The following is a 20,453-nucleotide window of genomic DNA, read 5'->3' as shown; positions in this document are numbered from 1 at the left end:
TCCAGGACACATTTTTGGAACTCAGAATGCTACACTATTGTCACACCTTTGAAATTTTCAAAACCCTATGCTCCTTACACTAAACCTATCTTTTTTTTTTTTTTTTTACCACTATCTTTTATGATCCACAGTGGTGCCCTGAAGAAGTGCAGTCAACCTAAAAAAAAAAAAAAAAAAAAAAACACACACAAACAGGAAGAGAGTTCAAGCTGTCAAAATGCAGTGAATTTTGAATCCACAATTGAGAACTTACTAATATGACAGCATGTTGGAATGCTGTAACATTAATCCAGTTCAACTCATTTAAAGAATTCAGAGGTTTTCAAGGAGCACAGACAACAGGCCAGCTGCAGGTTATACAGGTGGCCTACTCCAAGTTTCATCAACCAATAAAAGAGTTCCTTTTCTCAACCTTTCCAGTCATTATTCTGTTACTATATTGCTCTTAATTCAGCCAGCAGTAGTCAATAACTCTTTCCAATCCTATCATATATACATCTCCACTGAATTACAAGGCCTCAACAACAAAAAAATAAACAAACAAAAGACCACACACAAAACCAAAAAACCCACAACACACACACCCCTCCAGGAGTAGTCTTTGAGTAAGACATACTTGCATATATTCACTATAAAACAGTTAGACAATAACATGCCTGAGGGATTCTACTATTTTACCAGAACAGATTACTTGGAGAGAAAAAATACTGTTACTAGAGAACTGTGTATTAACTAGAAGTTAGTCACCATCTATACTCGTCCTGAGAACTAATTTTCAGGTTGCAAAACTCTGATGAATTCTTTTCTTTACACACTTTACAACATCTGCCCATAAATGATTTGGTATGTTTTTCTCCTATACTTTAAAAACTTGATTGCTAAAGATTATATGAACAGATACCCAGCTAAAAATGTTCACAGAAATTCTGCACAGCTTGAGGCAGGAGACTGCATATAAATAACTACAAAACAGTTTTCTGTTTGAGGAATAAGTTGTAAGGGAAGGTTTGCAAGGGACAATATTTTATTGTACCAGTCCAGGATCACCAGGTATAAAGAAATATGGAAGAGGTCTAAAGCTGAAGCTGGCTTTTTATCTTCCCTGCTTATTGCTGTTGAGGCAGGTAAATAACATATAATTAAGATTCAAGTTCCATATGTCTATGTATCCTTACAAACAAGTTTGTACAGTCTTATTATGCTTCATTCATCTTCACATATGCATAAAGACAAATTCTTTACACGCGTTTTTTTTATCCGCCCCGATATTTGTACAAATCGATGAGATGCCCCCTGAGCCTTCTCTTCTCCAGGCTAAAGAATCCCAGCTCTCTCAGCCTCTCCTCATAGGAGATGCTCCAGTCCCTTAATCATCATAGCGGCCCTTTGCTACTACTACTCTCCAGTAACTCCATCTCTCTCGTACAGGGAGGTCCAAAACGGGGCACAGTATTCCAGGTGTGGCCTTACCAGTGCCGAATAGAGCAGAGGGATCACCTCCCTCAACCTGCTGGAAACACTTCTCCTGAGGCAGCCAAGGATCCTGTTAGCCTCCTTTGCCTTGAGGGAACACTGCTGGCTCACGTTCAGTTTGCTGTCCACCAGGACTCCTCTCTAGATTTGCAGTCACATAGGCAGATGGGTGCATCTGTTCCCCGCAGCAGTCGCCTGTTACTATCACTCACTGCTTCCTCCTGACAGTCTTCATGGCTCAGGGTCAGTTGGTCCAGATGCTTTGCTTGAAAGCATACCCAGCTCCTCCTCCTCAGCTTTGAGGGTAGTAAACCTGTCCCATAGTTGCAAACCTTCATGTAGAGCTGGAGTCACCAGCTTCCACCCTTAACCTTCCCTAGAGCTTGCACTTGCTGTTCTAAGGACAGACTCTGCAGACGTCACTGCAGTTGGGCTCTGGGACTTGTGAAGTTGTTGCATCTCAGAGAAGATCCTGTCTCTGTCTCCCTCATCCTCTCTGATGCTACACAGCCTGCTGACTTCCTCCTTTAACTCCTTGGCCTGACAACACAGCTCTCCAAAACCAGCACACCACCTTCGGGACAGAGAACCATCTCTCCTGGCCTCAGGCAGAAGCCCCAGCACCCCCCGCAGCCTGGGATGTGGGGGGCTGCATCAATTATCTGAAGCTGCGTCTGGGTCAAAGCCCCTGCCCCGACAGCTGCTCCAACAGCTGCTGAGCAACGTGCCCTGTGGTGCATCATCACCATGACTGAGAACCTTTAGGCTGGTCTGACCACAGATTCTGCATGAACTGCTGCATCTGCTGGCTGCACTCTGGGAGCTGTGCTCTACACCTGGCTTTTCTACAGGCCTCTCCTTAGCACTTGCTGAAAGGGTGCCTGACCCTCCATAATCAAGGGGCAGCTGCAACAAAGGCTGCTGCCACTCTTGGGTCAAGGGCAGCTGACTGAGCTTGTCAGAAGCAGCTAGAGCTTCCTCGGGACACCCCTGTGGCTTCCCTTACCTTGTGCCCCTGTGCTTGCCTGGCAGCAGCAGGTACCAATCTAGCTCTAATGCAAAGATTACAGAAACTTCATTGGCCATTTACTCTACTGCTTGTCTACTTGAAAAAAAAAAAAAATTAGGTTTTGACAGTGCAGTTTAAGAGTATTATCTTCTGCGTCATAAAGAGAATCACCCCTTTGTAAAATGCTTTTCTTCCTTTAAAGAGTATGCTTTCACACCACAGGGTATGATTTTAGAAGTGATTATTATTACAAAAAACAAAACCACTGGAAACTGTGGTGTAAAAGTAGTGTACAACTCTGCAAAAACAAGCAGAAGCTGAAAAAGTAGTAGGTGTTTCCTAAATAGTAAGACTTAATTATCTCCCCAAGACAGAGGAAAAACTATCACTGAGGTTACCAGATCTGACACTTACTTACAAAACTGCAAACAGATTTGGTTAAACAATGCTCAGCTACTTACAATAGTGACAGGCCTAGCTCACTTCTAGAGATACCCATATGCTAATTTTTAGGCCATATTCAAATCAATTTTGAGTTTGAACACATCAGTATTCTTTATGTTCAATTAGCACCACCCTCCTGTCACTTGATCTGTGAATTATAAAATCAAGCCGTTTTCACCAGCATTATCAATCCTCCCAAGAGAATATAAACTAGCCAAATGTAAGTAGTACTACTATAATGTGAAACCCATGTAAATTAAAACAAGTGGGTTTGTTACTCAAAAAGGAAAAACAAAAGTACTTGGGACTTCCTTTGCCTTCCTTCAGTGCTTGGTAGAATTACAAAGCAAAGTAAAACAAGTGGCTAGCAAAATAATGGTACTCCATAGTCTTCGTAGCAAACAACACTAGAATCCACTGTAGCAGCAGGAAATTAAACAGTTTTTTGTCAAACCAGAATACTGTGCACTGGTTAGCAGACATTTGGAAAGATACTAAAAATTCATTCTTACTGTCCATAGAATTTGCTATTGAAGGCTTCAAAGATAGTCATGGAAACCTAGCTGGATGAATAAGAATGTATGTAACCCAAAACGCCAGCAGGCCTGGGACAGAGCAGCTGAGCTTGGACTTGGTGCTGAGAGTAAGGCAATGTTTATATATGCTTTTAATATTCAAATTAATTTCCACAGAGACACAACTTGGCTTTCTCTAAGGTAAACAGTACGAAATCCATCTTATTTCCATTTATATTTCCATTTCACATGTATGTTGCAAAGAGACACTGCACCATGCCTCATGTCTTTAATCACTCCCCCATTCCACTATAGTTCAACAATGCATACAAGTCTATTGTTCTTACTGTTGTTGTTAGAGACATGGTCTAGAGGAGACAGCTGGCGAACTGAACTCTATTTCTACTTCAGCAGCTGAGGCACTCGGTAACTTTGGACATCTTCTAAACTTTCTTTTCTAACAGAATACTTCCAGACATCACAGAACATTTCCAGGCATATTATCAGGATCAGCCAATAGCTGTGTGCTGTAACTAACATGACTAACACGTGACAAGCACTCCAGATTCAGCTAACATACGTACAAAGCAGGCTTAATTTACATATTATTCACATTTCTTCCTAATGTAGACTGGGAAATAAGGCACTTCAGTCAGACAAATGTAAAAACAGTAGGCAACTAGAATTATGTGGCTTTCCTATCCATGGCTTTAACGACTTCCTCATACACAGCACAACAGATCATGCCTTTTCCACTTACACCACTGTATTAATGCATGTAGCCCAAAGCAACAAATTAATAATAACTTTAAATTACAGCATTTTTAGGATATTAAATTAGGTTTTTATCACGTTAAATGTATAAAGTATGAAAATGGTATAGCACAAGACTTCTGCCAACAGAGCAAAATTTTCAGATTATATTAGCATTTAGTATTTCCATTTTCAAATAACAGCTGTAAGCACAAGGAGAATGTTCACATTTCTAAGCTCTTAAATGCCATAATAATCATGCTAGTAATAGTAGAATTTAGATTTTAGATTTAGTAAAAATAAAGGGGTGGAGAAGCAAAGCTCCATGGAAAGTAAAAACCTCTCAACAGTTTGTCACTGCAGGAAAATACAGCTTCCAGAACTCAGTTGTGTCTTAAAAGCACTGCAGACAACTGATTTCACATTATCCCCTCTGTAAGCACGGTTAGGCACTGGCAGCCAAGGCAACACAATTCCTGTCTTCCTATCCTCTCATACTCCATACAAGTCCTTTCATCATGCCAGCGTAATTATCCATTGAGAGAGACAGACATCCAGCTGAAAAACAGACCAGCCAAAAAAAAAAAAAAAAAAAAGGAAAAAAAGGATAAGTAATTTTCAAGCAAATCAGCTCTCCATATCAGCCTACATGAAGACATGAGCTTCCGCTATTGAAACTGCTTTTCCTATAAGAGAGACAGCTATTGCTATTACAGAAGTAAAACTTACCCTGAAATTAAAAATGTAAATGGAATAGAGTTGGTCACGTTCTCAGGGCTAAATTCTAAATCAAGACTCCTACTTGCAACAAGAAAGTAGCCTGCATATAAAGTAGTAATATGCCTATATAAAATACAGCATACATGAAAGAGGATTTATTATTTTAGTTTTGCACACTTTTAGCATACTACTGTACATTTTAAAAAATATTATTATGTTCTTAAAATGAGTTTTGTTAGTATCAGACTATCCAATGGGGTCTAATTTTACTTTGCATGAAAAAGAGGCAATATGCAAGATGGGTCAAGTCTCAGATGTAGTCTTCTCATGCAGACTAGCCAAACATTCCCTAAAAAAAAATTTTAAAACATGTTGCCTTTATATTCTATAAGCTAGCTCTTAGAAACATTTTTGGACAGATTATAGTAGCACTCTGTCCACCTATCACTGAGAGCTACTATTTGTTAAGAGGATCATAATTTTCATTGGGTCACAAGGTCTTGCACATCACTATTATATAGTATTTTGTAGCTGCCAGATCTGAGGAAATTTTCATTTCTGTGAGAAATCCTGGTGATTGCCAGTACACAAAAGCTGTAGGTCTGCTATCTATTTAGTTGTATCTGTCTGGTATCACAGGTCATAAAGTGTTTTCTCACATTTTGAAAGGTACTGTGTGACTTGGTTTTTCATAAAGCCTCCTGCGCTACTGATGTCAATGACTTACATCCCGTTCCCTGCCTTAGTTCCTTCCTTTGTTGTTTTACAATTTATACATTTCAAGAGGAACAGTCCATGCAAAAACACAATATTCAGCAAGTATCTCTTACTGTACAGCATTACAGTCAGCATTAGCTGATGTCTTACCCCTCATACAGTGCTAACATAGTGGGTGAGAAGAAGAGTACACAACAAGGAGAATGTACATACTAGCAGTCAGCTATATAGTATATTAGCTAGGCATGTGCATTCTCCCCTATACCTCTACACTTCAGCTCTGTGAATTAAGAACTAGTACTAGATGGAGATATTCAAGATCATGACAGGGGCCTGACTCTCTGTTGTCTTACACGTAACATGTTCATCATCAACATACATGTGCCTAAAACGGGTACCAGAAATGCTTTTGCACAGTGTGAGTTTGCAGACAAATAACCTCTGGACCAACTACCCACATTAAGCCATGTGCACACCCATACACACATGATAAACCAAAAATCTAAAATATTAACATCTCTGTGACAACAGAAGATGACATGCCACTGGTAAAGACACAAGCGTGATTATCTTTCTCAAAATTATTTTTATCATCCTCTCAAATGCCATGAGTAACTCGAAAATTCTTCCCAATCCTAAACAAACAGCTACAAGGCAAGAACAACAGTGCCAAATATTCAGTAAGTCTGAAAGAATGAAAATAATGACAGAAGCAGTTGCATATCATCACTGTGTGCAACTATGTTATTTTACTAGTTTGTAAAAGCAAAAATCTACAGATGCATCATTAAATTATGTTTCTTTTGGAACCATGCACAATGTTGGCAAGGAATAAAGGATAAATTTAAAGTAATTTAATTACAGCAATATTAATTTCAACATAGTTTCCAGCATCTACATTGCTAAGAAGCATCTGAACGTCTCAGGTATCAGCAGCCAAATAGTTATCAATATTAATCACTTCTTTATCACTGTTTTCCAATGACTTGTACATCCTACTAGTCAAGGTCTGAGAGAAACGAAGGCCATGTTTTTCTAAAATTTATGATTGCTTATTTAGCCAACTTGTGTTCCATATGGAAATCTACAGTATGATTCTTCTGCCTGATGCTACAAAATGAGACAGTGGAATAGTCAGTAGGGATTAAAGAAGTTTGTCCTAGGTCAACTAATGGCTTAATGCATAACAGCAGGAAATTTGCCTCTCCTGGGATTTTGTCTCCTATGTTTGAAATGGAAAATATTTACTCAATCCATTGAACTGCTCTTTGAAGCAGAGTTTAAACACCTCACAGTCCCATCCAACCTAATAGAGGCGCTGATCTCCTGAGTTGTAGCACATCTTTCACCAAATACCACCCATTTCAACTTGCAAAACATCACATTGATGTGCAACAACCAGGGAACCAATCCACACAGCTCACTTAAAGCAATTCTGTGTTGTAGGAACAGTAGCTTTTTGTATGACTTGGGAAAAAAAGAAAAAGAAAAAGAAAAAAAAAAAAAAGGTTACATCAGCCTGAAAGAAAAATAAGTATATTGTTCATTCACACAAAAAAGAACAAAAAAACCCACACACACATCCACACCCCCTCCCCATCAATAGAAAATAGGTCAGTAAGAAATCGTCTAATCAATTTTGGTATTTGATTCCTTTAGAAAATACTTTCATACCTATTGATGAGAATCAAAATTAGTGCTTTAATAAGGTGCTTGAAGAATAGCAGACATCAAATCTGCTGTTCTCATGACTGCATCACTGAATGTTGTTTTCAATGCAGCATAGGAAGAATGATGTGTAAACTCTGAAAAACTGCTCACAAAGATATGCAGGTGTTGTTTTCATGCAAATCACATTATGCATGGCACAAAAACAGAAGATCGTTGTAAATGTTTGAGAACATTTAACCAAATTGTTCCTGAATCACTAAATGATAATTACTTCCAGAGATGATAGACCTCTTAAAAGAGCACTATCACCCCAAACCATCAGTAGTTGTACAGAGGCTGAAATGTAATGGCAAGGTTCTGCATTAAGGTGAATCTATTTTTGCATTTCTTGCAATGTAAGGCTAATAAATGAATGCTGTGAATTTGGGGGCAGCGAGAGATGCCATGTTATCTGATAGATTAGCATGTGAAGTAAATGAAACTGTCACACAGAAATGACTGCTAACAGAATCAAATTTAGATTTAAAATGAGCCCTGGAAATATCTCTTAGAAAAGCTTCACCAACGAAGAATTCACTGACTTCTCAGAGGGCAGGAGGTCATGTATTACACCAAATCAATCAGCTGTGCCCCTCCACTGAAATACAAGAAATGAAGAGCTAAAAGTGACTGAAATAAAAAGAAGTTCTTAAAAGAAAGAGTGAGACTCTCTAACTAGGGTCATGGGTCACACCATTTAAAGATAGCAGAAGCACTATTCCAATGAGTGCAAGACGAGGTCCAGAGTGATCCATTTCTTTCAGAAGATCAGAGCACTCTTGTATGCTGAAGAAACCAGACGTAATGCCCTTGTTTCAGATCACATTAAGAAAAGTTCTTATAACTCTAGCAAACCACGACTAAACCCAGAAATAGCTGCAAATAGAATGTAACAACTAGTCCTCCCCATTTACCAGAAATGACATAGTCATTTGTTTTATAGAAAAGGTTACTATATTTTGAGCTATATATAGGTAAGAAATAACCCTGCAAGATTCTAAAATCTGAGCTTGATAGAAGACTATCCCAAACTTCTGATTAGAAGGGGTAATGAATATAATATAACAACAAACAACTACCATTATATACCAGGTTACTACACATACCACCGAAATGCCTGCTTTATCAACTCTGTCACATCTGAGAGACATGGAGTTTGCTATAAGGCTACAGCCTATTTGGGATCAATCTCTAGCAAGAGAAATGGAGAAAGTGGCCTCTGAACATTGGTGGTCACTGCAGTCCATCTGCTCTTTGAAACAGCTAGGTACACACCCTTCGCCTGAAAGAGGCAAAAGTAGGCTCCTCACACTGGAATGCACTGGAACCGGTTAACGATTCATTATAAAAGCTATGTGTACACATGCACACACCTACACACAGACGACAGTTTATCCTGAGAGAATTTCTTCCCTGCACAGCAAAAACATTTCAGTAAAACTCTCCAAAATCCCTTACACTAAGTTCTTCTACTTGTGAAAAGCTACTCCTTTAAGTGTTCCCCTCCTCAGCTACGCCCAGAGCAAACCATATGTAATTTCAACAAATTTATTTTTCTAAATTCATCCATTCTACATCTTTTTCCTCTCCAAAAAACACTGGCAGAGACTTTCAGAACTGTTTTGAGCATAAAATGCTGGACTGTTGTAGAATTAAAGGGGGAAAAAAAAAAACCAAGCATGCAATTATATGGCTAAACTAATACTTGTTCAAAATTAATTAAACAACAAAAGGTTTTAATGTGTCAGTGAAGTCCAACAGAAACCCAGCTGAAGTACTCCTGCATCTTGATGATCAGCCAGAACCCACAGGATTCCAGCACAAGGCAAACTTCAGTGCTACTACACAACCACCATAGAAGACTATTCTGAATGTGCACTGGTTGGTATTGTAAAAACATAAAGCTGCTTTGAATGAGCATCCCAGAACTCCTCCTGTGGCACGCCATTGCCAGCTGCAGTCATTCTGCTCCATATCATCTTTAATTTGTTGGATATAGAAGAAGAAAGTAGGGTGCAGTGGGAAAAGCAGCAGAAATGGTAGGCACACATTACCCAACAGGAGTAATAGCCTTTACATCGTTACAGCAACCTAGTCTAGGTTGTACAAGCCTCCCAAATTGCCTCCCTGCAGTTCTAGATACTTAGGTGGCAGAATAACAATCTTCTCTTTTCTGGCATTCAAGGATATTTGGCCTCTGATTTTTCTTCCAATATTAAAGGCAAAATAGGAAGACCTAGCTTAACTGAGAGCGTATACAAACAGAGGAAGTGCTGTTCTCATGACAGTTTTAAGTATACTTTAGCCAATGTTAAATGATTTTCCAGCATTTTAAAGCATGACAAAGTTAAATTGTATTTTTCAAATGTCAAAAAATCAAAAGCAGAATTACAAAGAAGCTGAAAATCTCCACATGTATGCAGAAGTCACCACTGTTTAAGTCAGAATTATCTACCACTGCACTTTTTCCTTGAATCAAATAAAAACTTTTACAATTCCAATGAGGCCTGAGCAGAAAGCATACAACAGTTACTAATATTTATAAACATGTCTTCCCTAGAGACAACTTAGTCAATTACTATGAAATAACCAAGATACCCAAATGATCCAATTTAAATGATTTAAATACTAAATTTAAATTGGCAAGCTCTGCATTCAACAGAAAATATAACAGCAAATGAATATAGCAAGTTGTGAGCTATTAATGGACTATTTGTCTATTATTTATCTATTGGTTCTAAATATCATTGTTCAATCAGCTACTCAAAACTCATACTGAAATTTTTATGAGAGCCCGCCACCATTAGGGAAATAGAGAAGAAAACAGGTAATAGCCCCCTAGGGTCCAATACATTTTTGACAATGGAATTTAAAACATATGCCAAAAATTAATGAGGCAGAAATGGAAACAGATTGGGTAAAGTTTGAAATAGCTTAAAGTGAAAGATATTTATTATAAACTGTTTTTGTAGTTTGCTGAAATAAAAAGTCAAGAAAACAAACACTGAGGTAACAGTATAGTTGTGATATACTTGGTTCAGAAACAACTGAGGAAGTGTATAAGCACCACAATTAAGAGGCCTGACAAGAACACTGGTGGAGTTGTATATTTTAATTTAATATTCTTCAAAGGATAGTCTGAAAAAAAGCAGGTGTACTCACTTTAAAAATTGTAATTTCTTTAGTTTCATCCCCAGTGCGTTTCATTTATCTGAGCTACTAGTAATTCAATCAAAAAAAGGTAATTTTGACAAAGCATTTTAAAGACTGAACTTCCATCAGCTTCATGACATAAAATTAACTCAAGCTCAGAAAATAACAGCGTCTTACAAAAGATGAGTGTGAAAAATGATGTCCACATTACTGGCAATCTTTCTTTTTCTCCATAGGACCTGTTCACTATTAGCAGATTGCCCTGTGAATACAAAAGGTGTCTATGGGTATTTGACAGAGTATCCAAAGAAATAAAGTATTCTTGAGGTTTCACTAAGAGACAGACAAGTCATATCTTATGGATGTTGGACAGTGTGTTTATGAGATAAACAGGACAAGTGACATTCCTTACAGGTGGTATTCATTGCCTGTTTCCATTCTCTTCTATTTCCTGATAAACGTACATCAGTGTCTTACAGACTATCACGTAAGTGTTCTGCTTAGAGGGCATAATAGAAAGATTATAACTAAAAAAAAAAAAGCTAAATGTAATTTTTCAAAATTAGCTTGACTAGACTTTATGAGCAGAAAGAATACCACTGCTAAAGGGTCACTCACCCCTTCCAGCAATTATAGACATGGTTACTTCAAAGTCTAAGAGTGCAATAATATCCCTGGAAAAAGGTCAGAAAAGAAATCCAATTTAATTTTTTTTTATGTTGACATACGTCAAAGTAGAACTATTCTTTATGGACACAGTTTAACACAGTATCCTTAGAAAAGCAGGATTTGAACAGTTTCTGAATAGAAATAGACTTGAATATGTAAACGTGTTTTCTTGGATACAGCTGAACCTCCCAAATGTTCCCCATGGGGTCTTCAACTTTTTGCAGTTTTGAAAATTCCATAATCCTAAAATTCTTTGCAAAATTTTCCCGCAGGATTGCAACAGGGATGATCAATCTCTTAATTTGGTAGGCTATCCAGGAACCTAACAAGGAATCTAGATATACCAGCCACGTGCCCACAAAAGCCCAGGGCAACTTCAACACAGGAAACCACAGCACAGGTAAGTCCCTGTGAAGAACACAGAATTTCATGAGACCTTCATGCCAACACTATTCTTTCTGAATAGTAAAGTATAATGGATAAATTACAAAGTTTATAGTAATCTCACTTGGTTGACTAAGTGTCAAATGCTCTTCGGACAGAGTCAAAGAGCAAAGTTCCTAAAATTCAACTGCTTGGCCAACAGCACCAGACCATAAACATACAGCTGATATTATGACTAATGTCTCTCCAATTGCACCTACTTTCCATTAAGCCATTTAATAGGATTTAAGAGTTAACTCAGCAAATAGATTTTCCTCCCTAACTAAACAAAAGTATTACTTGAATATTAACTCTTCATTCAATTATTTAGCATAAAATGACAGAACCTCTTCCAATACAAAGAATCTTGCTGGTAATCAAGTCATATAATCACTGAAGAGCCTCACAACTGCTAGTGCAGAAAATTCCAGTTTACACAGAACAGTTTCCCAGTGGAGGAACACTAAATCCAAACTTTTGAATGAGACTGTATTTTGAAAACTGTACATTTCAATACCTGTCCTAACTAAACATCTGATACAAATTTTTAACAAGTGCCAGGAAAAGTGAGAGTTTCCAGAAGAAATTAAGTAATTTTAAAACCCCCAAATATGTTACTGTTTGAAAAATAAACATGTAATTAGTGGGAAAGTAGCATTCCAAGTTTTCTTTACTTCTTCTAGGAGAAAGGGCTTTATGAAGGGCTACATTTTGGGGGGAAAAAGCCAAAACGACTGGCCAGAAACAGATTAAGGTAGTTGGAGCCTTTACAGAGGAAGTTACAGTCTATCAAGTTAGAATTAAATGCGAGTAGAAAATTTAAATATACTATTAAAATTGGCTATGTTTACTTTAAAAAACAACCACAAAACAACACATAATCCAACATTTTTCAAAATCAGTAAGTATGTGCTTTGTGGTTTTTTCCTGGAGATGCAAACGCAAATAAGAAAAAAAAAACCCAAACAAACCAACCAAAAGAAAAGCCAGACTTCTGGCTTATATGAGTGTTTCAGTCTAAAAAGATACTTGAATCATTATACAAGCTCACTCAATTCATGCATTTCATTTTTTAATTTTTATGACTAAAGTTATTTTACAAGGTCTTATCCTGTACCTTTTCAGCACTTTTAGTAGGTACACCAATGGAGTATCTACCTATTCTGTTAGCTAAATAAAATGTCTTTCCTGATGTGGATACATCAACTCTTTAAAACATTGACAATGTTAAATGTTAAATTTGCACAATTAGAGTTATACAATTTATAGCACTTTTGAAGTACTTCCTGTTTTGTAGTAGTAACTATTATTTAAGTCAATAGTATTATTTATCTAGCCTTCTTTCTGCTTCTCATAGGCTACAATCATTAAATTCTGTTCAGATCACAACGTTTTCCATAAGGGTATGTGGAGGACAGGGTCTTATACCATTAACGTGTAGCATAAATGGCATTTCTTCAGTACTGTCAGCATGAGTCATATGTAAAATTAAGATTATCAGAACCAAATGTCAATCTAGAAGTCTTAATTATTTTTTAACCTATTAAGAGTATATTTTGTTACTTGATGTAATAAACAGTAACTTCGCTGCCAAAGGCCAGTCTTCAAGACTTCCACTGTTACTGGACAACACTCTTTATGTGGTAAATTCCTCTGAAAGCTGTTTGAAGACACTGAAACCGATTTCCTGAAAATTCCTCAGAGAGGTAGCATTTAGCACTCAGATATACTGGGGAAGCTGCCCTATAAAGTCTCTAAACAAATTCAATTATAATTTACCCCAAGAGTTTAATGGGAGAAAATTCTAGATATCACCTGTCTACAAAAACGTCATCATACACAAGAAGCATCCACACAAAGGAATGTGAACACCCTAGACTAAAAAACTATGATAGCCTCAATAAAGCACCAGAAAATCAAATCTACTGTTTACTTTGGGATTTCATTTATAAGCATAAATATAATCTTTTCTTTTTTTTTTTTTTTTTTAACATCTCACCAGTAAGAAACAACTATCCTGCTTCACCAAATCACTGTGGGTTTACACAACTTGTTGTTCTATACTGGAATGAAAATTAGAGCTTTCAAATCCTTACATTAAAAAAAAAAAAAAAGTACAAGAACCACCCCTGGAAATCCAGTGAGTCAGTGGCTAGAACATGGGAACAGAAAATTAGAATGGATGCCTCAAAAAAAAAAACCAAACAAAAAAACAACCACCACCAATCCTTTAAATTTAAGTTTCCTTGGTAATTTAGCCTCCAGGCATCATCTGTTCTGAGAAAGGTGGCTATCTATTCTGAGAAAGGTAATTCTGTCTATTCTCTCATTAAAAACTCCATCCCTCATCTCATAAACACTCCCCATGAAAATCAACAAAACTAGTAAGTTTCTATCAAACATAAGATTTCAATGGAATGGTTATTCTTCATCAAGGAAAAGGGAAAGTTCGGAAGCTCTATTCTAACTGCTATATTGACATTTGGTCCATTTTGTCTCTATTTTCCCTCTAAACTGATCACTGTTCCACATAATATAAGTATTTTCTGGAGTCATGCATGTCATCCACTCATTCTTTACAAATGCCCTGCAATTCTGAAATTATTATCAGTAAAATTTTATAACATTCTCACACTACCCCGTATTTTGTTATGCCACCTATTTTGCTCTTTTTTTATTATTATTTAAACTCTTACTTCCTCCTTTGAAGTGCATCAGTTACTATAGAAACAGTTGTATATGCAAACCTGAGTTGAATCCACTAGTACAGAATAAAAAATTATCATTTGATTGAATAGCTTGAAATGCATAATTGGTGGAATAGTGAAATGTAAGAACTCATATGTTGGCTAAAATTCATGTCCTGGCTAGAATCAATATGAGGTGCAAACAGTGAAATGTTGAAGGATGATACTAAAGAAACAAATACCAATGTTTTAAGCATGCTTAATCCCATCTAATATTATCACTGAATTGTGTATTTTATTGAACTGCTCTTCCAGTGAGAGGCTTTAAATGTAAAGATTCATTTCACTGCAAAACTCCAGGTGATTTATCATTCCAGTAATTTGTATTTATTTAAAACTACTGGATCAATTTACTACAATAAATTGTCTTGTGTTGATAAAAAGAAATGCATTGGGTCTAAATTATCAACATTAGGATGTCTAAATTTTCTTTCAGTGCTTTATATAAATTAAAACAAGACCAGGCTGAGATTTTACAATTGATTTTTCACCAGTTTCTTCACAGGTTAATGCATTAGATTTGCTTTTTTATTTTTTTACAGATATGTGTAGATATAAGCAAATGTAACATATGCATATACATACCCACACCCATACACATGAAGGAATTCTCATCTGTTTGTAAATTATCCCTTGTCTTTCAGGATTATAAAAATTCACAATTAATTGGCTTCCATAAGATCCTATAGCTGGTTTAAATAAGAATTGCACTCAGTGGCATCTTAGCTAGTTCTACTTTAACAACTAATACTACAACAATTAGAAACATATACTGAAAAAAAAGATGAATCTTGCTCCAGCCTTCAATACCCATAGGGGTTTTTACAGGTGACAGAAGCCTTTCAAACAGCCAAAATCAGAGCTGACAGCTCACCTTCTACCAAGAACCATGCTAACAAGCCTTTGATGTCATTCCTGTGTGTACTACAGACGCCCACTCTTCCAAAACTGCTGCACCAAACCTCCTGTTCTGGTCTCCTCCACACCAGAATATAAATGACTGACCTCAGCTTTTTGCCAGTACTGTTCTATCATTCAAACATTCAAGCCAAGCTGAAGTTTTTAAATCGTATCTCATTATTTGTTTCACTCAGGAACTACTCGGAGTGAGATTACTAATTACTATTATTTGTGAACTCAAAGAAAAATATCCCAGTGACTTCAAAGAGCTCTGAATCAGGCTCAAAGGGCTTAAATTGGATTTAATTTATTCTTGGACTTTTACTGACCATCTGCGCAGTGATGAATTTAACCTATCTTGAAATTACGAATTAAGTAGGCCAAGGATATATTTTTAATGGCTTATTCAATTTGAAAATACAATGAAAAATGGCATCTGTGTTTTGATCAATCATTTAGACACTTATGAAATCTTTTCTGGGTCTATATTACACCCTATGCATTTTTTAATTTTTTTTTTTAATCAGTCAGTTATTTCTGAAGCAGATGATATTGAGTATTATAAGCTGATTAAAGAATACACATTGTCACACAAGTGACAATGACTTTAAATTTTAAGATTAGACAAACTGATAAAAATAGAAGGGCATAATTCAGGAAACAATTATCCACCTTAGATGAGGGAGTTCTACAGACTTAATTAAAAAACGTACAGAATGCATTACTGTCAATTAGAGCACACCTCGTGCAATTCATTAAAGCCCTCTCCCCTGTGCACAAGTGACAAGCACGCCATTATGCACTGGAGAAATTAGGCAGAACACAAAGGGGTAATGTCAAATTAAAAAGGGACTGACCTGTTCATAGCACAAAATTATATTATTCAAATATTAAGGAATCTGGACAAAAGGGATGAAACTAGAAGAAAAAAAAAGTCCTAAGGAGAGGTCTAATTTGTTTACAGAGCAGTTAGGATGGAGATTTACCATGGTAATTAAGCGATTATTCAATGACAAAAAGAAAAAAAGAAGCAATTACTAAAGAAACCCCACTGACACTTGGCCTAAAAAGATATATACCTTAGTAAGAAAGAAAAAGGTGAAATAAACAGCAACAGAACTTTTTAAGAACTGTTTTACTTAAAATCAAATGAACCAAGTTAGATCTGTCATCACTTCAATTGCCACTATCCTGATCTTCTCCATATTCTTTTCGTACTGGAATAAAGTTATCTCTCAGTTCCCACACACACAAGTACAGGCACCTTTACATAGTTTGGAAGTACCTTCCCCGTTTCTGTATTCCTCTTTGACAATTTAGTTTTATTTATTGGTATTGTTTTGAAATATAAATGGAAAAAAGAATAAAGGTTAATATTCTAGGTCCCATTCATGTAGTGCTAAAGAGCAGTTGTGCCTCCATTAATCTTTCTGAGCGCTCCTTGATTCAGGGACAGAAACTCTACATTTGCCATGGAGTCTTTTCTCAGCATTTATCTTCTATATACCTTAGCTAAATTCCAAGTAAGCAGCTGATTCCAATAAAAAGTAACTTATTAATACTAAGATGAGATTTTCCCCTCCCTCGAACGTATTTCCAAAGTCACTGTAAAGTTCATCTAGGTAACTTTATACCAGCATCTTCCAAGTCAGCAAACAGTGTGCATGCATCAAGCACAGCACTGAAGTGATGCTTACCATAATAAAACAGAAGTCCCATGTGAAAATCACAACCCAGTGCAGGAAACTCCTGGCCTCAAGCCCTTATGCTTTAAACCTACCTTCCAAGTTATAGATATTACTGTCTATAACAAAATTTAAAAATCAATACTGATTGCTTATAATTGCCTATTTTGACTTAAAGCTTCTAAAGATTATTTTGGCACTTGCCCTTCCTTTTACATTTCACTTTTTTCTCCCAAAACTATTCTACGCTTTTCAGTACCCTACTTGAACAAGTGATAATTGAAAATATTTCCTATTCACAGATTTACACACAATCTGTCTAATTTCAGTTACAAACTCCAATACACAGCTATACGGGCAAAGGATGTATGGAAAAGAAAAGAACTTTCTTAACTTTCTTGTTATGAGCAGACACATTAGTTAAATTCTAATTAATGGGTCAGTTTAATTAGGGGATTGAATATGAGTGTCTAACTGCTACGACACCATGAAGGAGCTCACTCTCCTTTTACATATTGCAAAATAGATCAAATGCAAATCAAGGGAGTGACACTGATGTGTTATTTAGATAAGCCAAAGGAAAGAGAGATGCCAAAGTTGGTCAGTTCCATTGTATTGCTACTTCAGATTATAGGTCCCCTTCACTATGCCAGAAAGCCTCTGAATAGGTCCTATAGTCAGCAACAACCAACTACAATTTGGAATGGGGGAGGAGAACATATTTCCTTAAAACTTCTCTCAAAACAAAAGCAATTCTTTTTAAATACAAAAATGTAACAACTCACCAAGCTATGTGAAACAATATTGGAGTATTGCACATGTCAGCGTTCATGACAGATAATGATAGTCAGAGTCACCAAAACCACTTCTAACACTGCAACATAACCAGGTCAAGTATAAATCCTTGCTACCTATACCACACCAGTTATTTTGACCATACCACAGGTCAGGATTCAGCATACCATACCTCACATCTTCAACACCATAATTTCTGTAGCAAAAGCACCAAAGCCCTGCACATGGATATAACAAGTAACCTAAGTACAGACGACACCTGTAAACTGAGTCTTTAGTTTATCTCACTCACAGATTACACAGGGGAAATGGATCAGTTTGAACCAGAGCAGTGCTCTAAGTCTCCAACTTTACTGATTCCAAGTCAGATATGTGAACAGCATGTTAAAAATCAGTATTTTCCATTGGCCTTTGATCACTAATGAACAGACTGGAATATTTAAAAAAAAAAAAAAGGGAGGTGGGGGAGGTCACATCACTTTTCTTAGGTGAATATCATGAATGCATACACCTAGGTGTAACCACGTTCTTCCTCTCTGTACTATTTTTGTCTGATAGAGGCACGACTCAAATTTACCAAGAGCATAGTAAGTCTGCAGCTGGTTCTTACACATCCCAAGAAAAGCTGAGGCTAAGCTACTTAATTAGCACAGGTTAAAAGTAAGCACTTAAAAAAAAATGAGTGTTTGAGCACACATTGCTCAAGCAGAGCAAAAACTATATTTATTACTGAATTAAAAGTGTATCAAAAGCAAAAGTATTACTCGTTTTCTCACAGAAGTTTTCCAGCTGTAATATTGTTGTGGCTATCATATTTCAGCATGTCAAAGATCAATAAACAATTCAGAACAAGAGCCATCAGTTCCTTTATCTGCCATAGTCCAGTCATTTAGCATCCTAGGGCCATATGCAGTACTACCAACAAAAGTAGTCTCCTGTAAAACTGTTAACACTCAGGTGAATTCTAATAGGCAGCAATTTATGAACAACTTGAAATACTCATCTCTGGCGAAACCTAACAAAACACAAATGGCTTGATTTTGCTGCCATCTTCGAGGTACAACTGTATCACTAAAAAGCTTCAAATTTAAGTCTGCTAAATCACTGTTTAATCATTTATTCCAAGCAAATTGAAAAAAAAAAAAAAACTAATTTCTTTTTTTAGCTAATTACTACAAATGATAAATTATTTTCATTATGTGTAAACTAACGAGAATGATCAGAACCTCCTCAGAGTCTCATTTGTTTGTATTTAATGAAATTTAAATGCATAAGGATTACAAAAAGGATGCTTTTTACAACATTCATTAGGGACACAAAATTCTTACTACACAAATGCTTCCCCACTTCTTGCTAGGTGGGATTAGCTTCTTACTGAAGTCCAAAAACGTGAGAAAACCTTTTTTTCACCTCTTCCAAACAGCAATTCCTCCAAGTAACAAAAACACTGCTCCCAAAAACTTTGAGCACTCTATGGAAAGCCCAAATCCTTTGTTTTATTTACTACATACATAATAGTATTTCATTCTGTGTCAGCATTGAATATTAATTTCCAGGTCTTGATTTGAAGCTCAGTAACAAAGCCCTTGTAATAAACACTGAGAATTTTATCCACCTTATTCCAAACGTACAACCCTTCTCCACTCTAAATGTCTGCCTCAGTCAACTCGGCAGCAGCCTGTTTTGGGAGAGTTTTTGTGTCACTTCAGGGATTCCAGCACCCCCTTTGCTGTCACTCCACAACACTGGTGTAATTTGGAAAACACACGAGCCGCTGAAGGTGTGGGTTTGCAGTCACCGAAGCCCCCTTTTTCTGTCAGTAAGGAGGAGGTGTGAGTGCTGACGGGTGCCCTCTGCTAAAGATCCGTCAGGTGAAAGCATCACCCTACAATACTGCGAGACCCCCTTCCCGCCAGCTGCTACCTCTGTCGCCCCTCCCTCGCCCCTTGGTGATTTAATTCTAATCCACCCACCGTTGTATTTTTCCGACTTGATAGCCTTTTGACGACTTTAAATCCTCCGGGTTTACCTGCCGCCATTACCCCCTTAGCTTCCCAGGCGACAGGACGGCTTTGCCCGCCCCGCTCCCCACCGCCCCCAGCGCAGGAAGCGCTGGCGCCCGGCCCGCCCGCAGCCCGGAGCGCGGCAGCGCGGGGCCGGGCGGCCCTTGGGCGGGAAACCGCCCCCCTCCGCCGGCCAGCCCAGTCAGGGAAGCAGTGCCGGGGCGGGGCGGGAGGGGGGAAGGTTGCTGCTCTGCCGCACCGCCGGATTTCTCTGCTTTCCGAGCCGGGCGATTTTAATTTGAGGTGGATTCAGACCCATCTTCTGGGAGTTAGAGAGCCTGTGCTCCCGCGGTGCTTGCTGCCATGGCGGCGCTCCCCAGCCCGAGCCCCCCTTTCCCTGTCGGCAGCGCTTTACTGCCCGTCACAGGGGACACCACCACGCAGCGCCAGCTCCTCCGCGCCCAAGAGACAACCCCTTCACCCCCCAAGCTCTCCCTCAAAGCTTTCATACCCATCTTCCTTAGGCCACATACCAAAGCCAAGGGTCAGCCCCAACAACGCTCCCCCTTCTTTCTCCCCTTTAATTCCTCATAGCACTGTATTTGTGAACGCCTTTTCTCTGCACCTCGTTCTCAGCTTGTGCACAGCTCTGAAATAACTGAGAGGCACAAAGCTGTTTAAGAGGAACCTGCCAGCAACTTCTTGAGCCTCTCAATGCAACTAGACTACCCAGGATT

General features: G+C 37.7%; 1 long non-coding RNA gene across 1 annotated transcript in view; it reads right to left on the bottom strand.

Annotated features, from left to right (window-relative positions):
• LOC141942220 (uncharacterized) overlaps window positions 1-19,717 on the bottom strand; it is a 257,563-nt gene extending 237,846 nt beyond the window's left edge. Inside the window, exon 1 of the long non-coding RNA XR_012628568.1 lies at window positions 19,687-19,717. This is a non-coding gene — a long non-coding RNA (uncharacterized LOC141942220). The remainder of the gene's footprint in view (window positions 1-19,686) is intronic.
• Window positions 19,718-20,453: the final 736 nt, after the last annotated feature.

Source organism: Strix uralensis, chromosome 4 (assembly GCF_047716275.1).
Source record: "Strix uralensis isolate ZFMK-TIS-50842 chromosome 4, bStrUra1, whole genome shotgun sequence".
NCBI lineage: Eukaryota > Metazoa > Chordata > Aves > Strigiformes > Strigidae > Strix > Strix uralensis.
The sequence above is the reverse complement of the archived record's forward strand: the minus strand, read 5'-3'. Positions and strand labels throughout refer to the sequence as shown.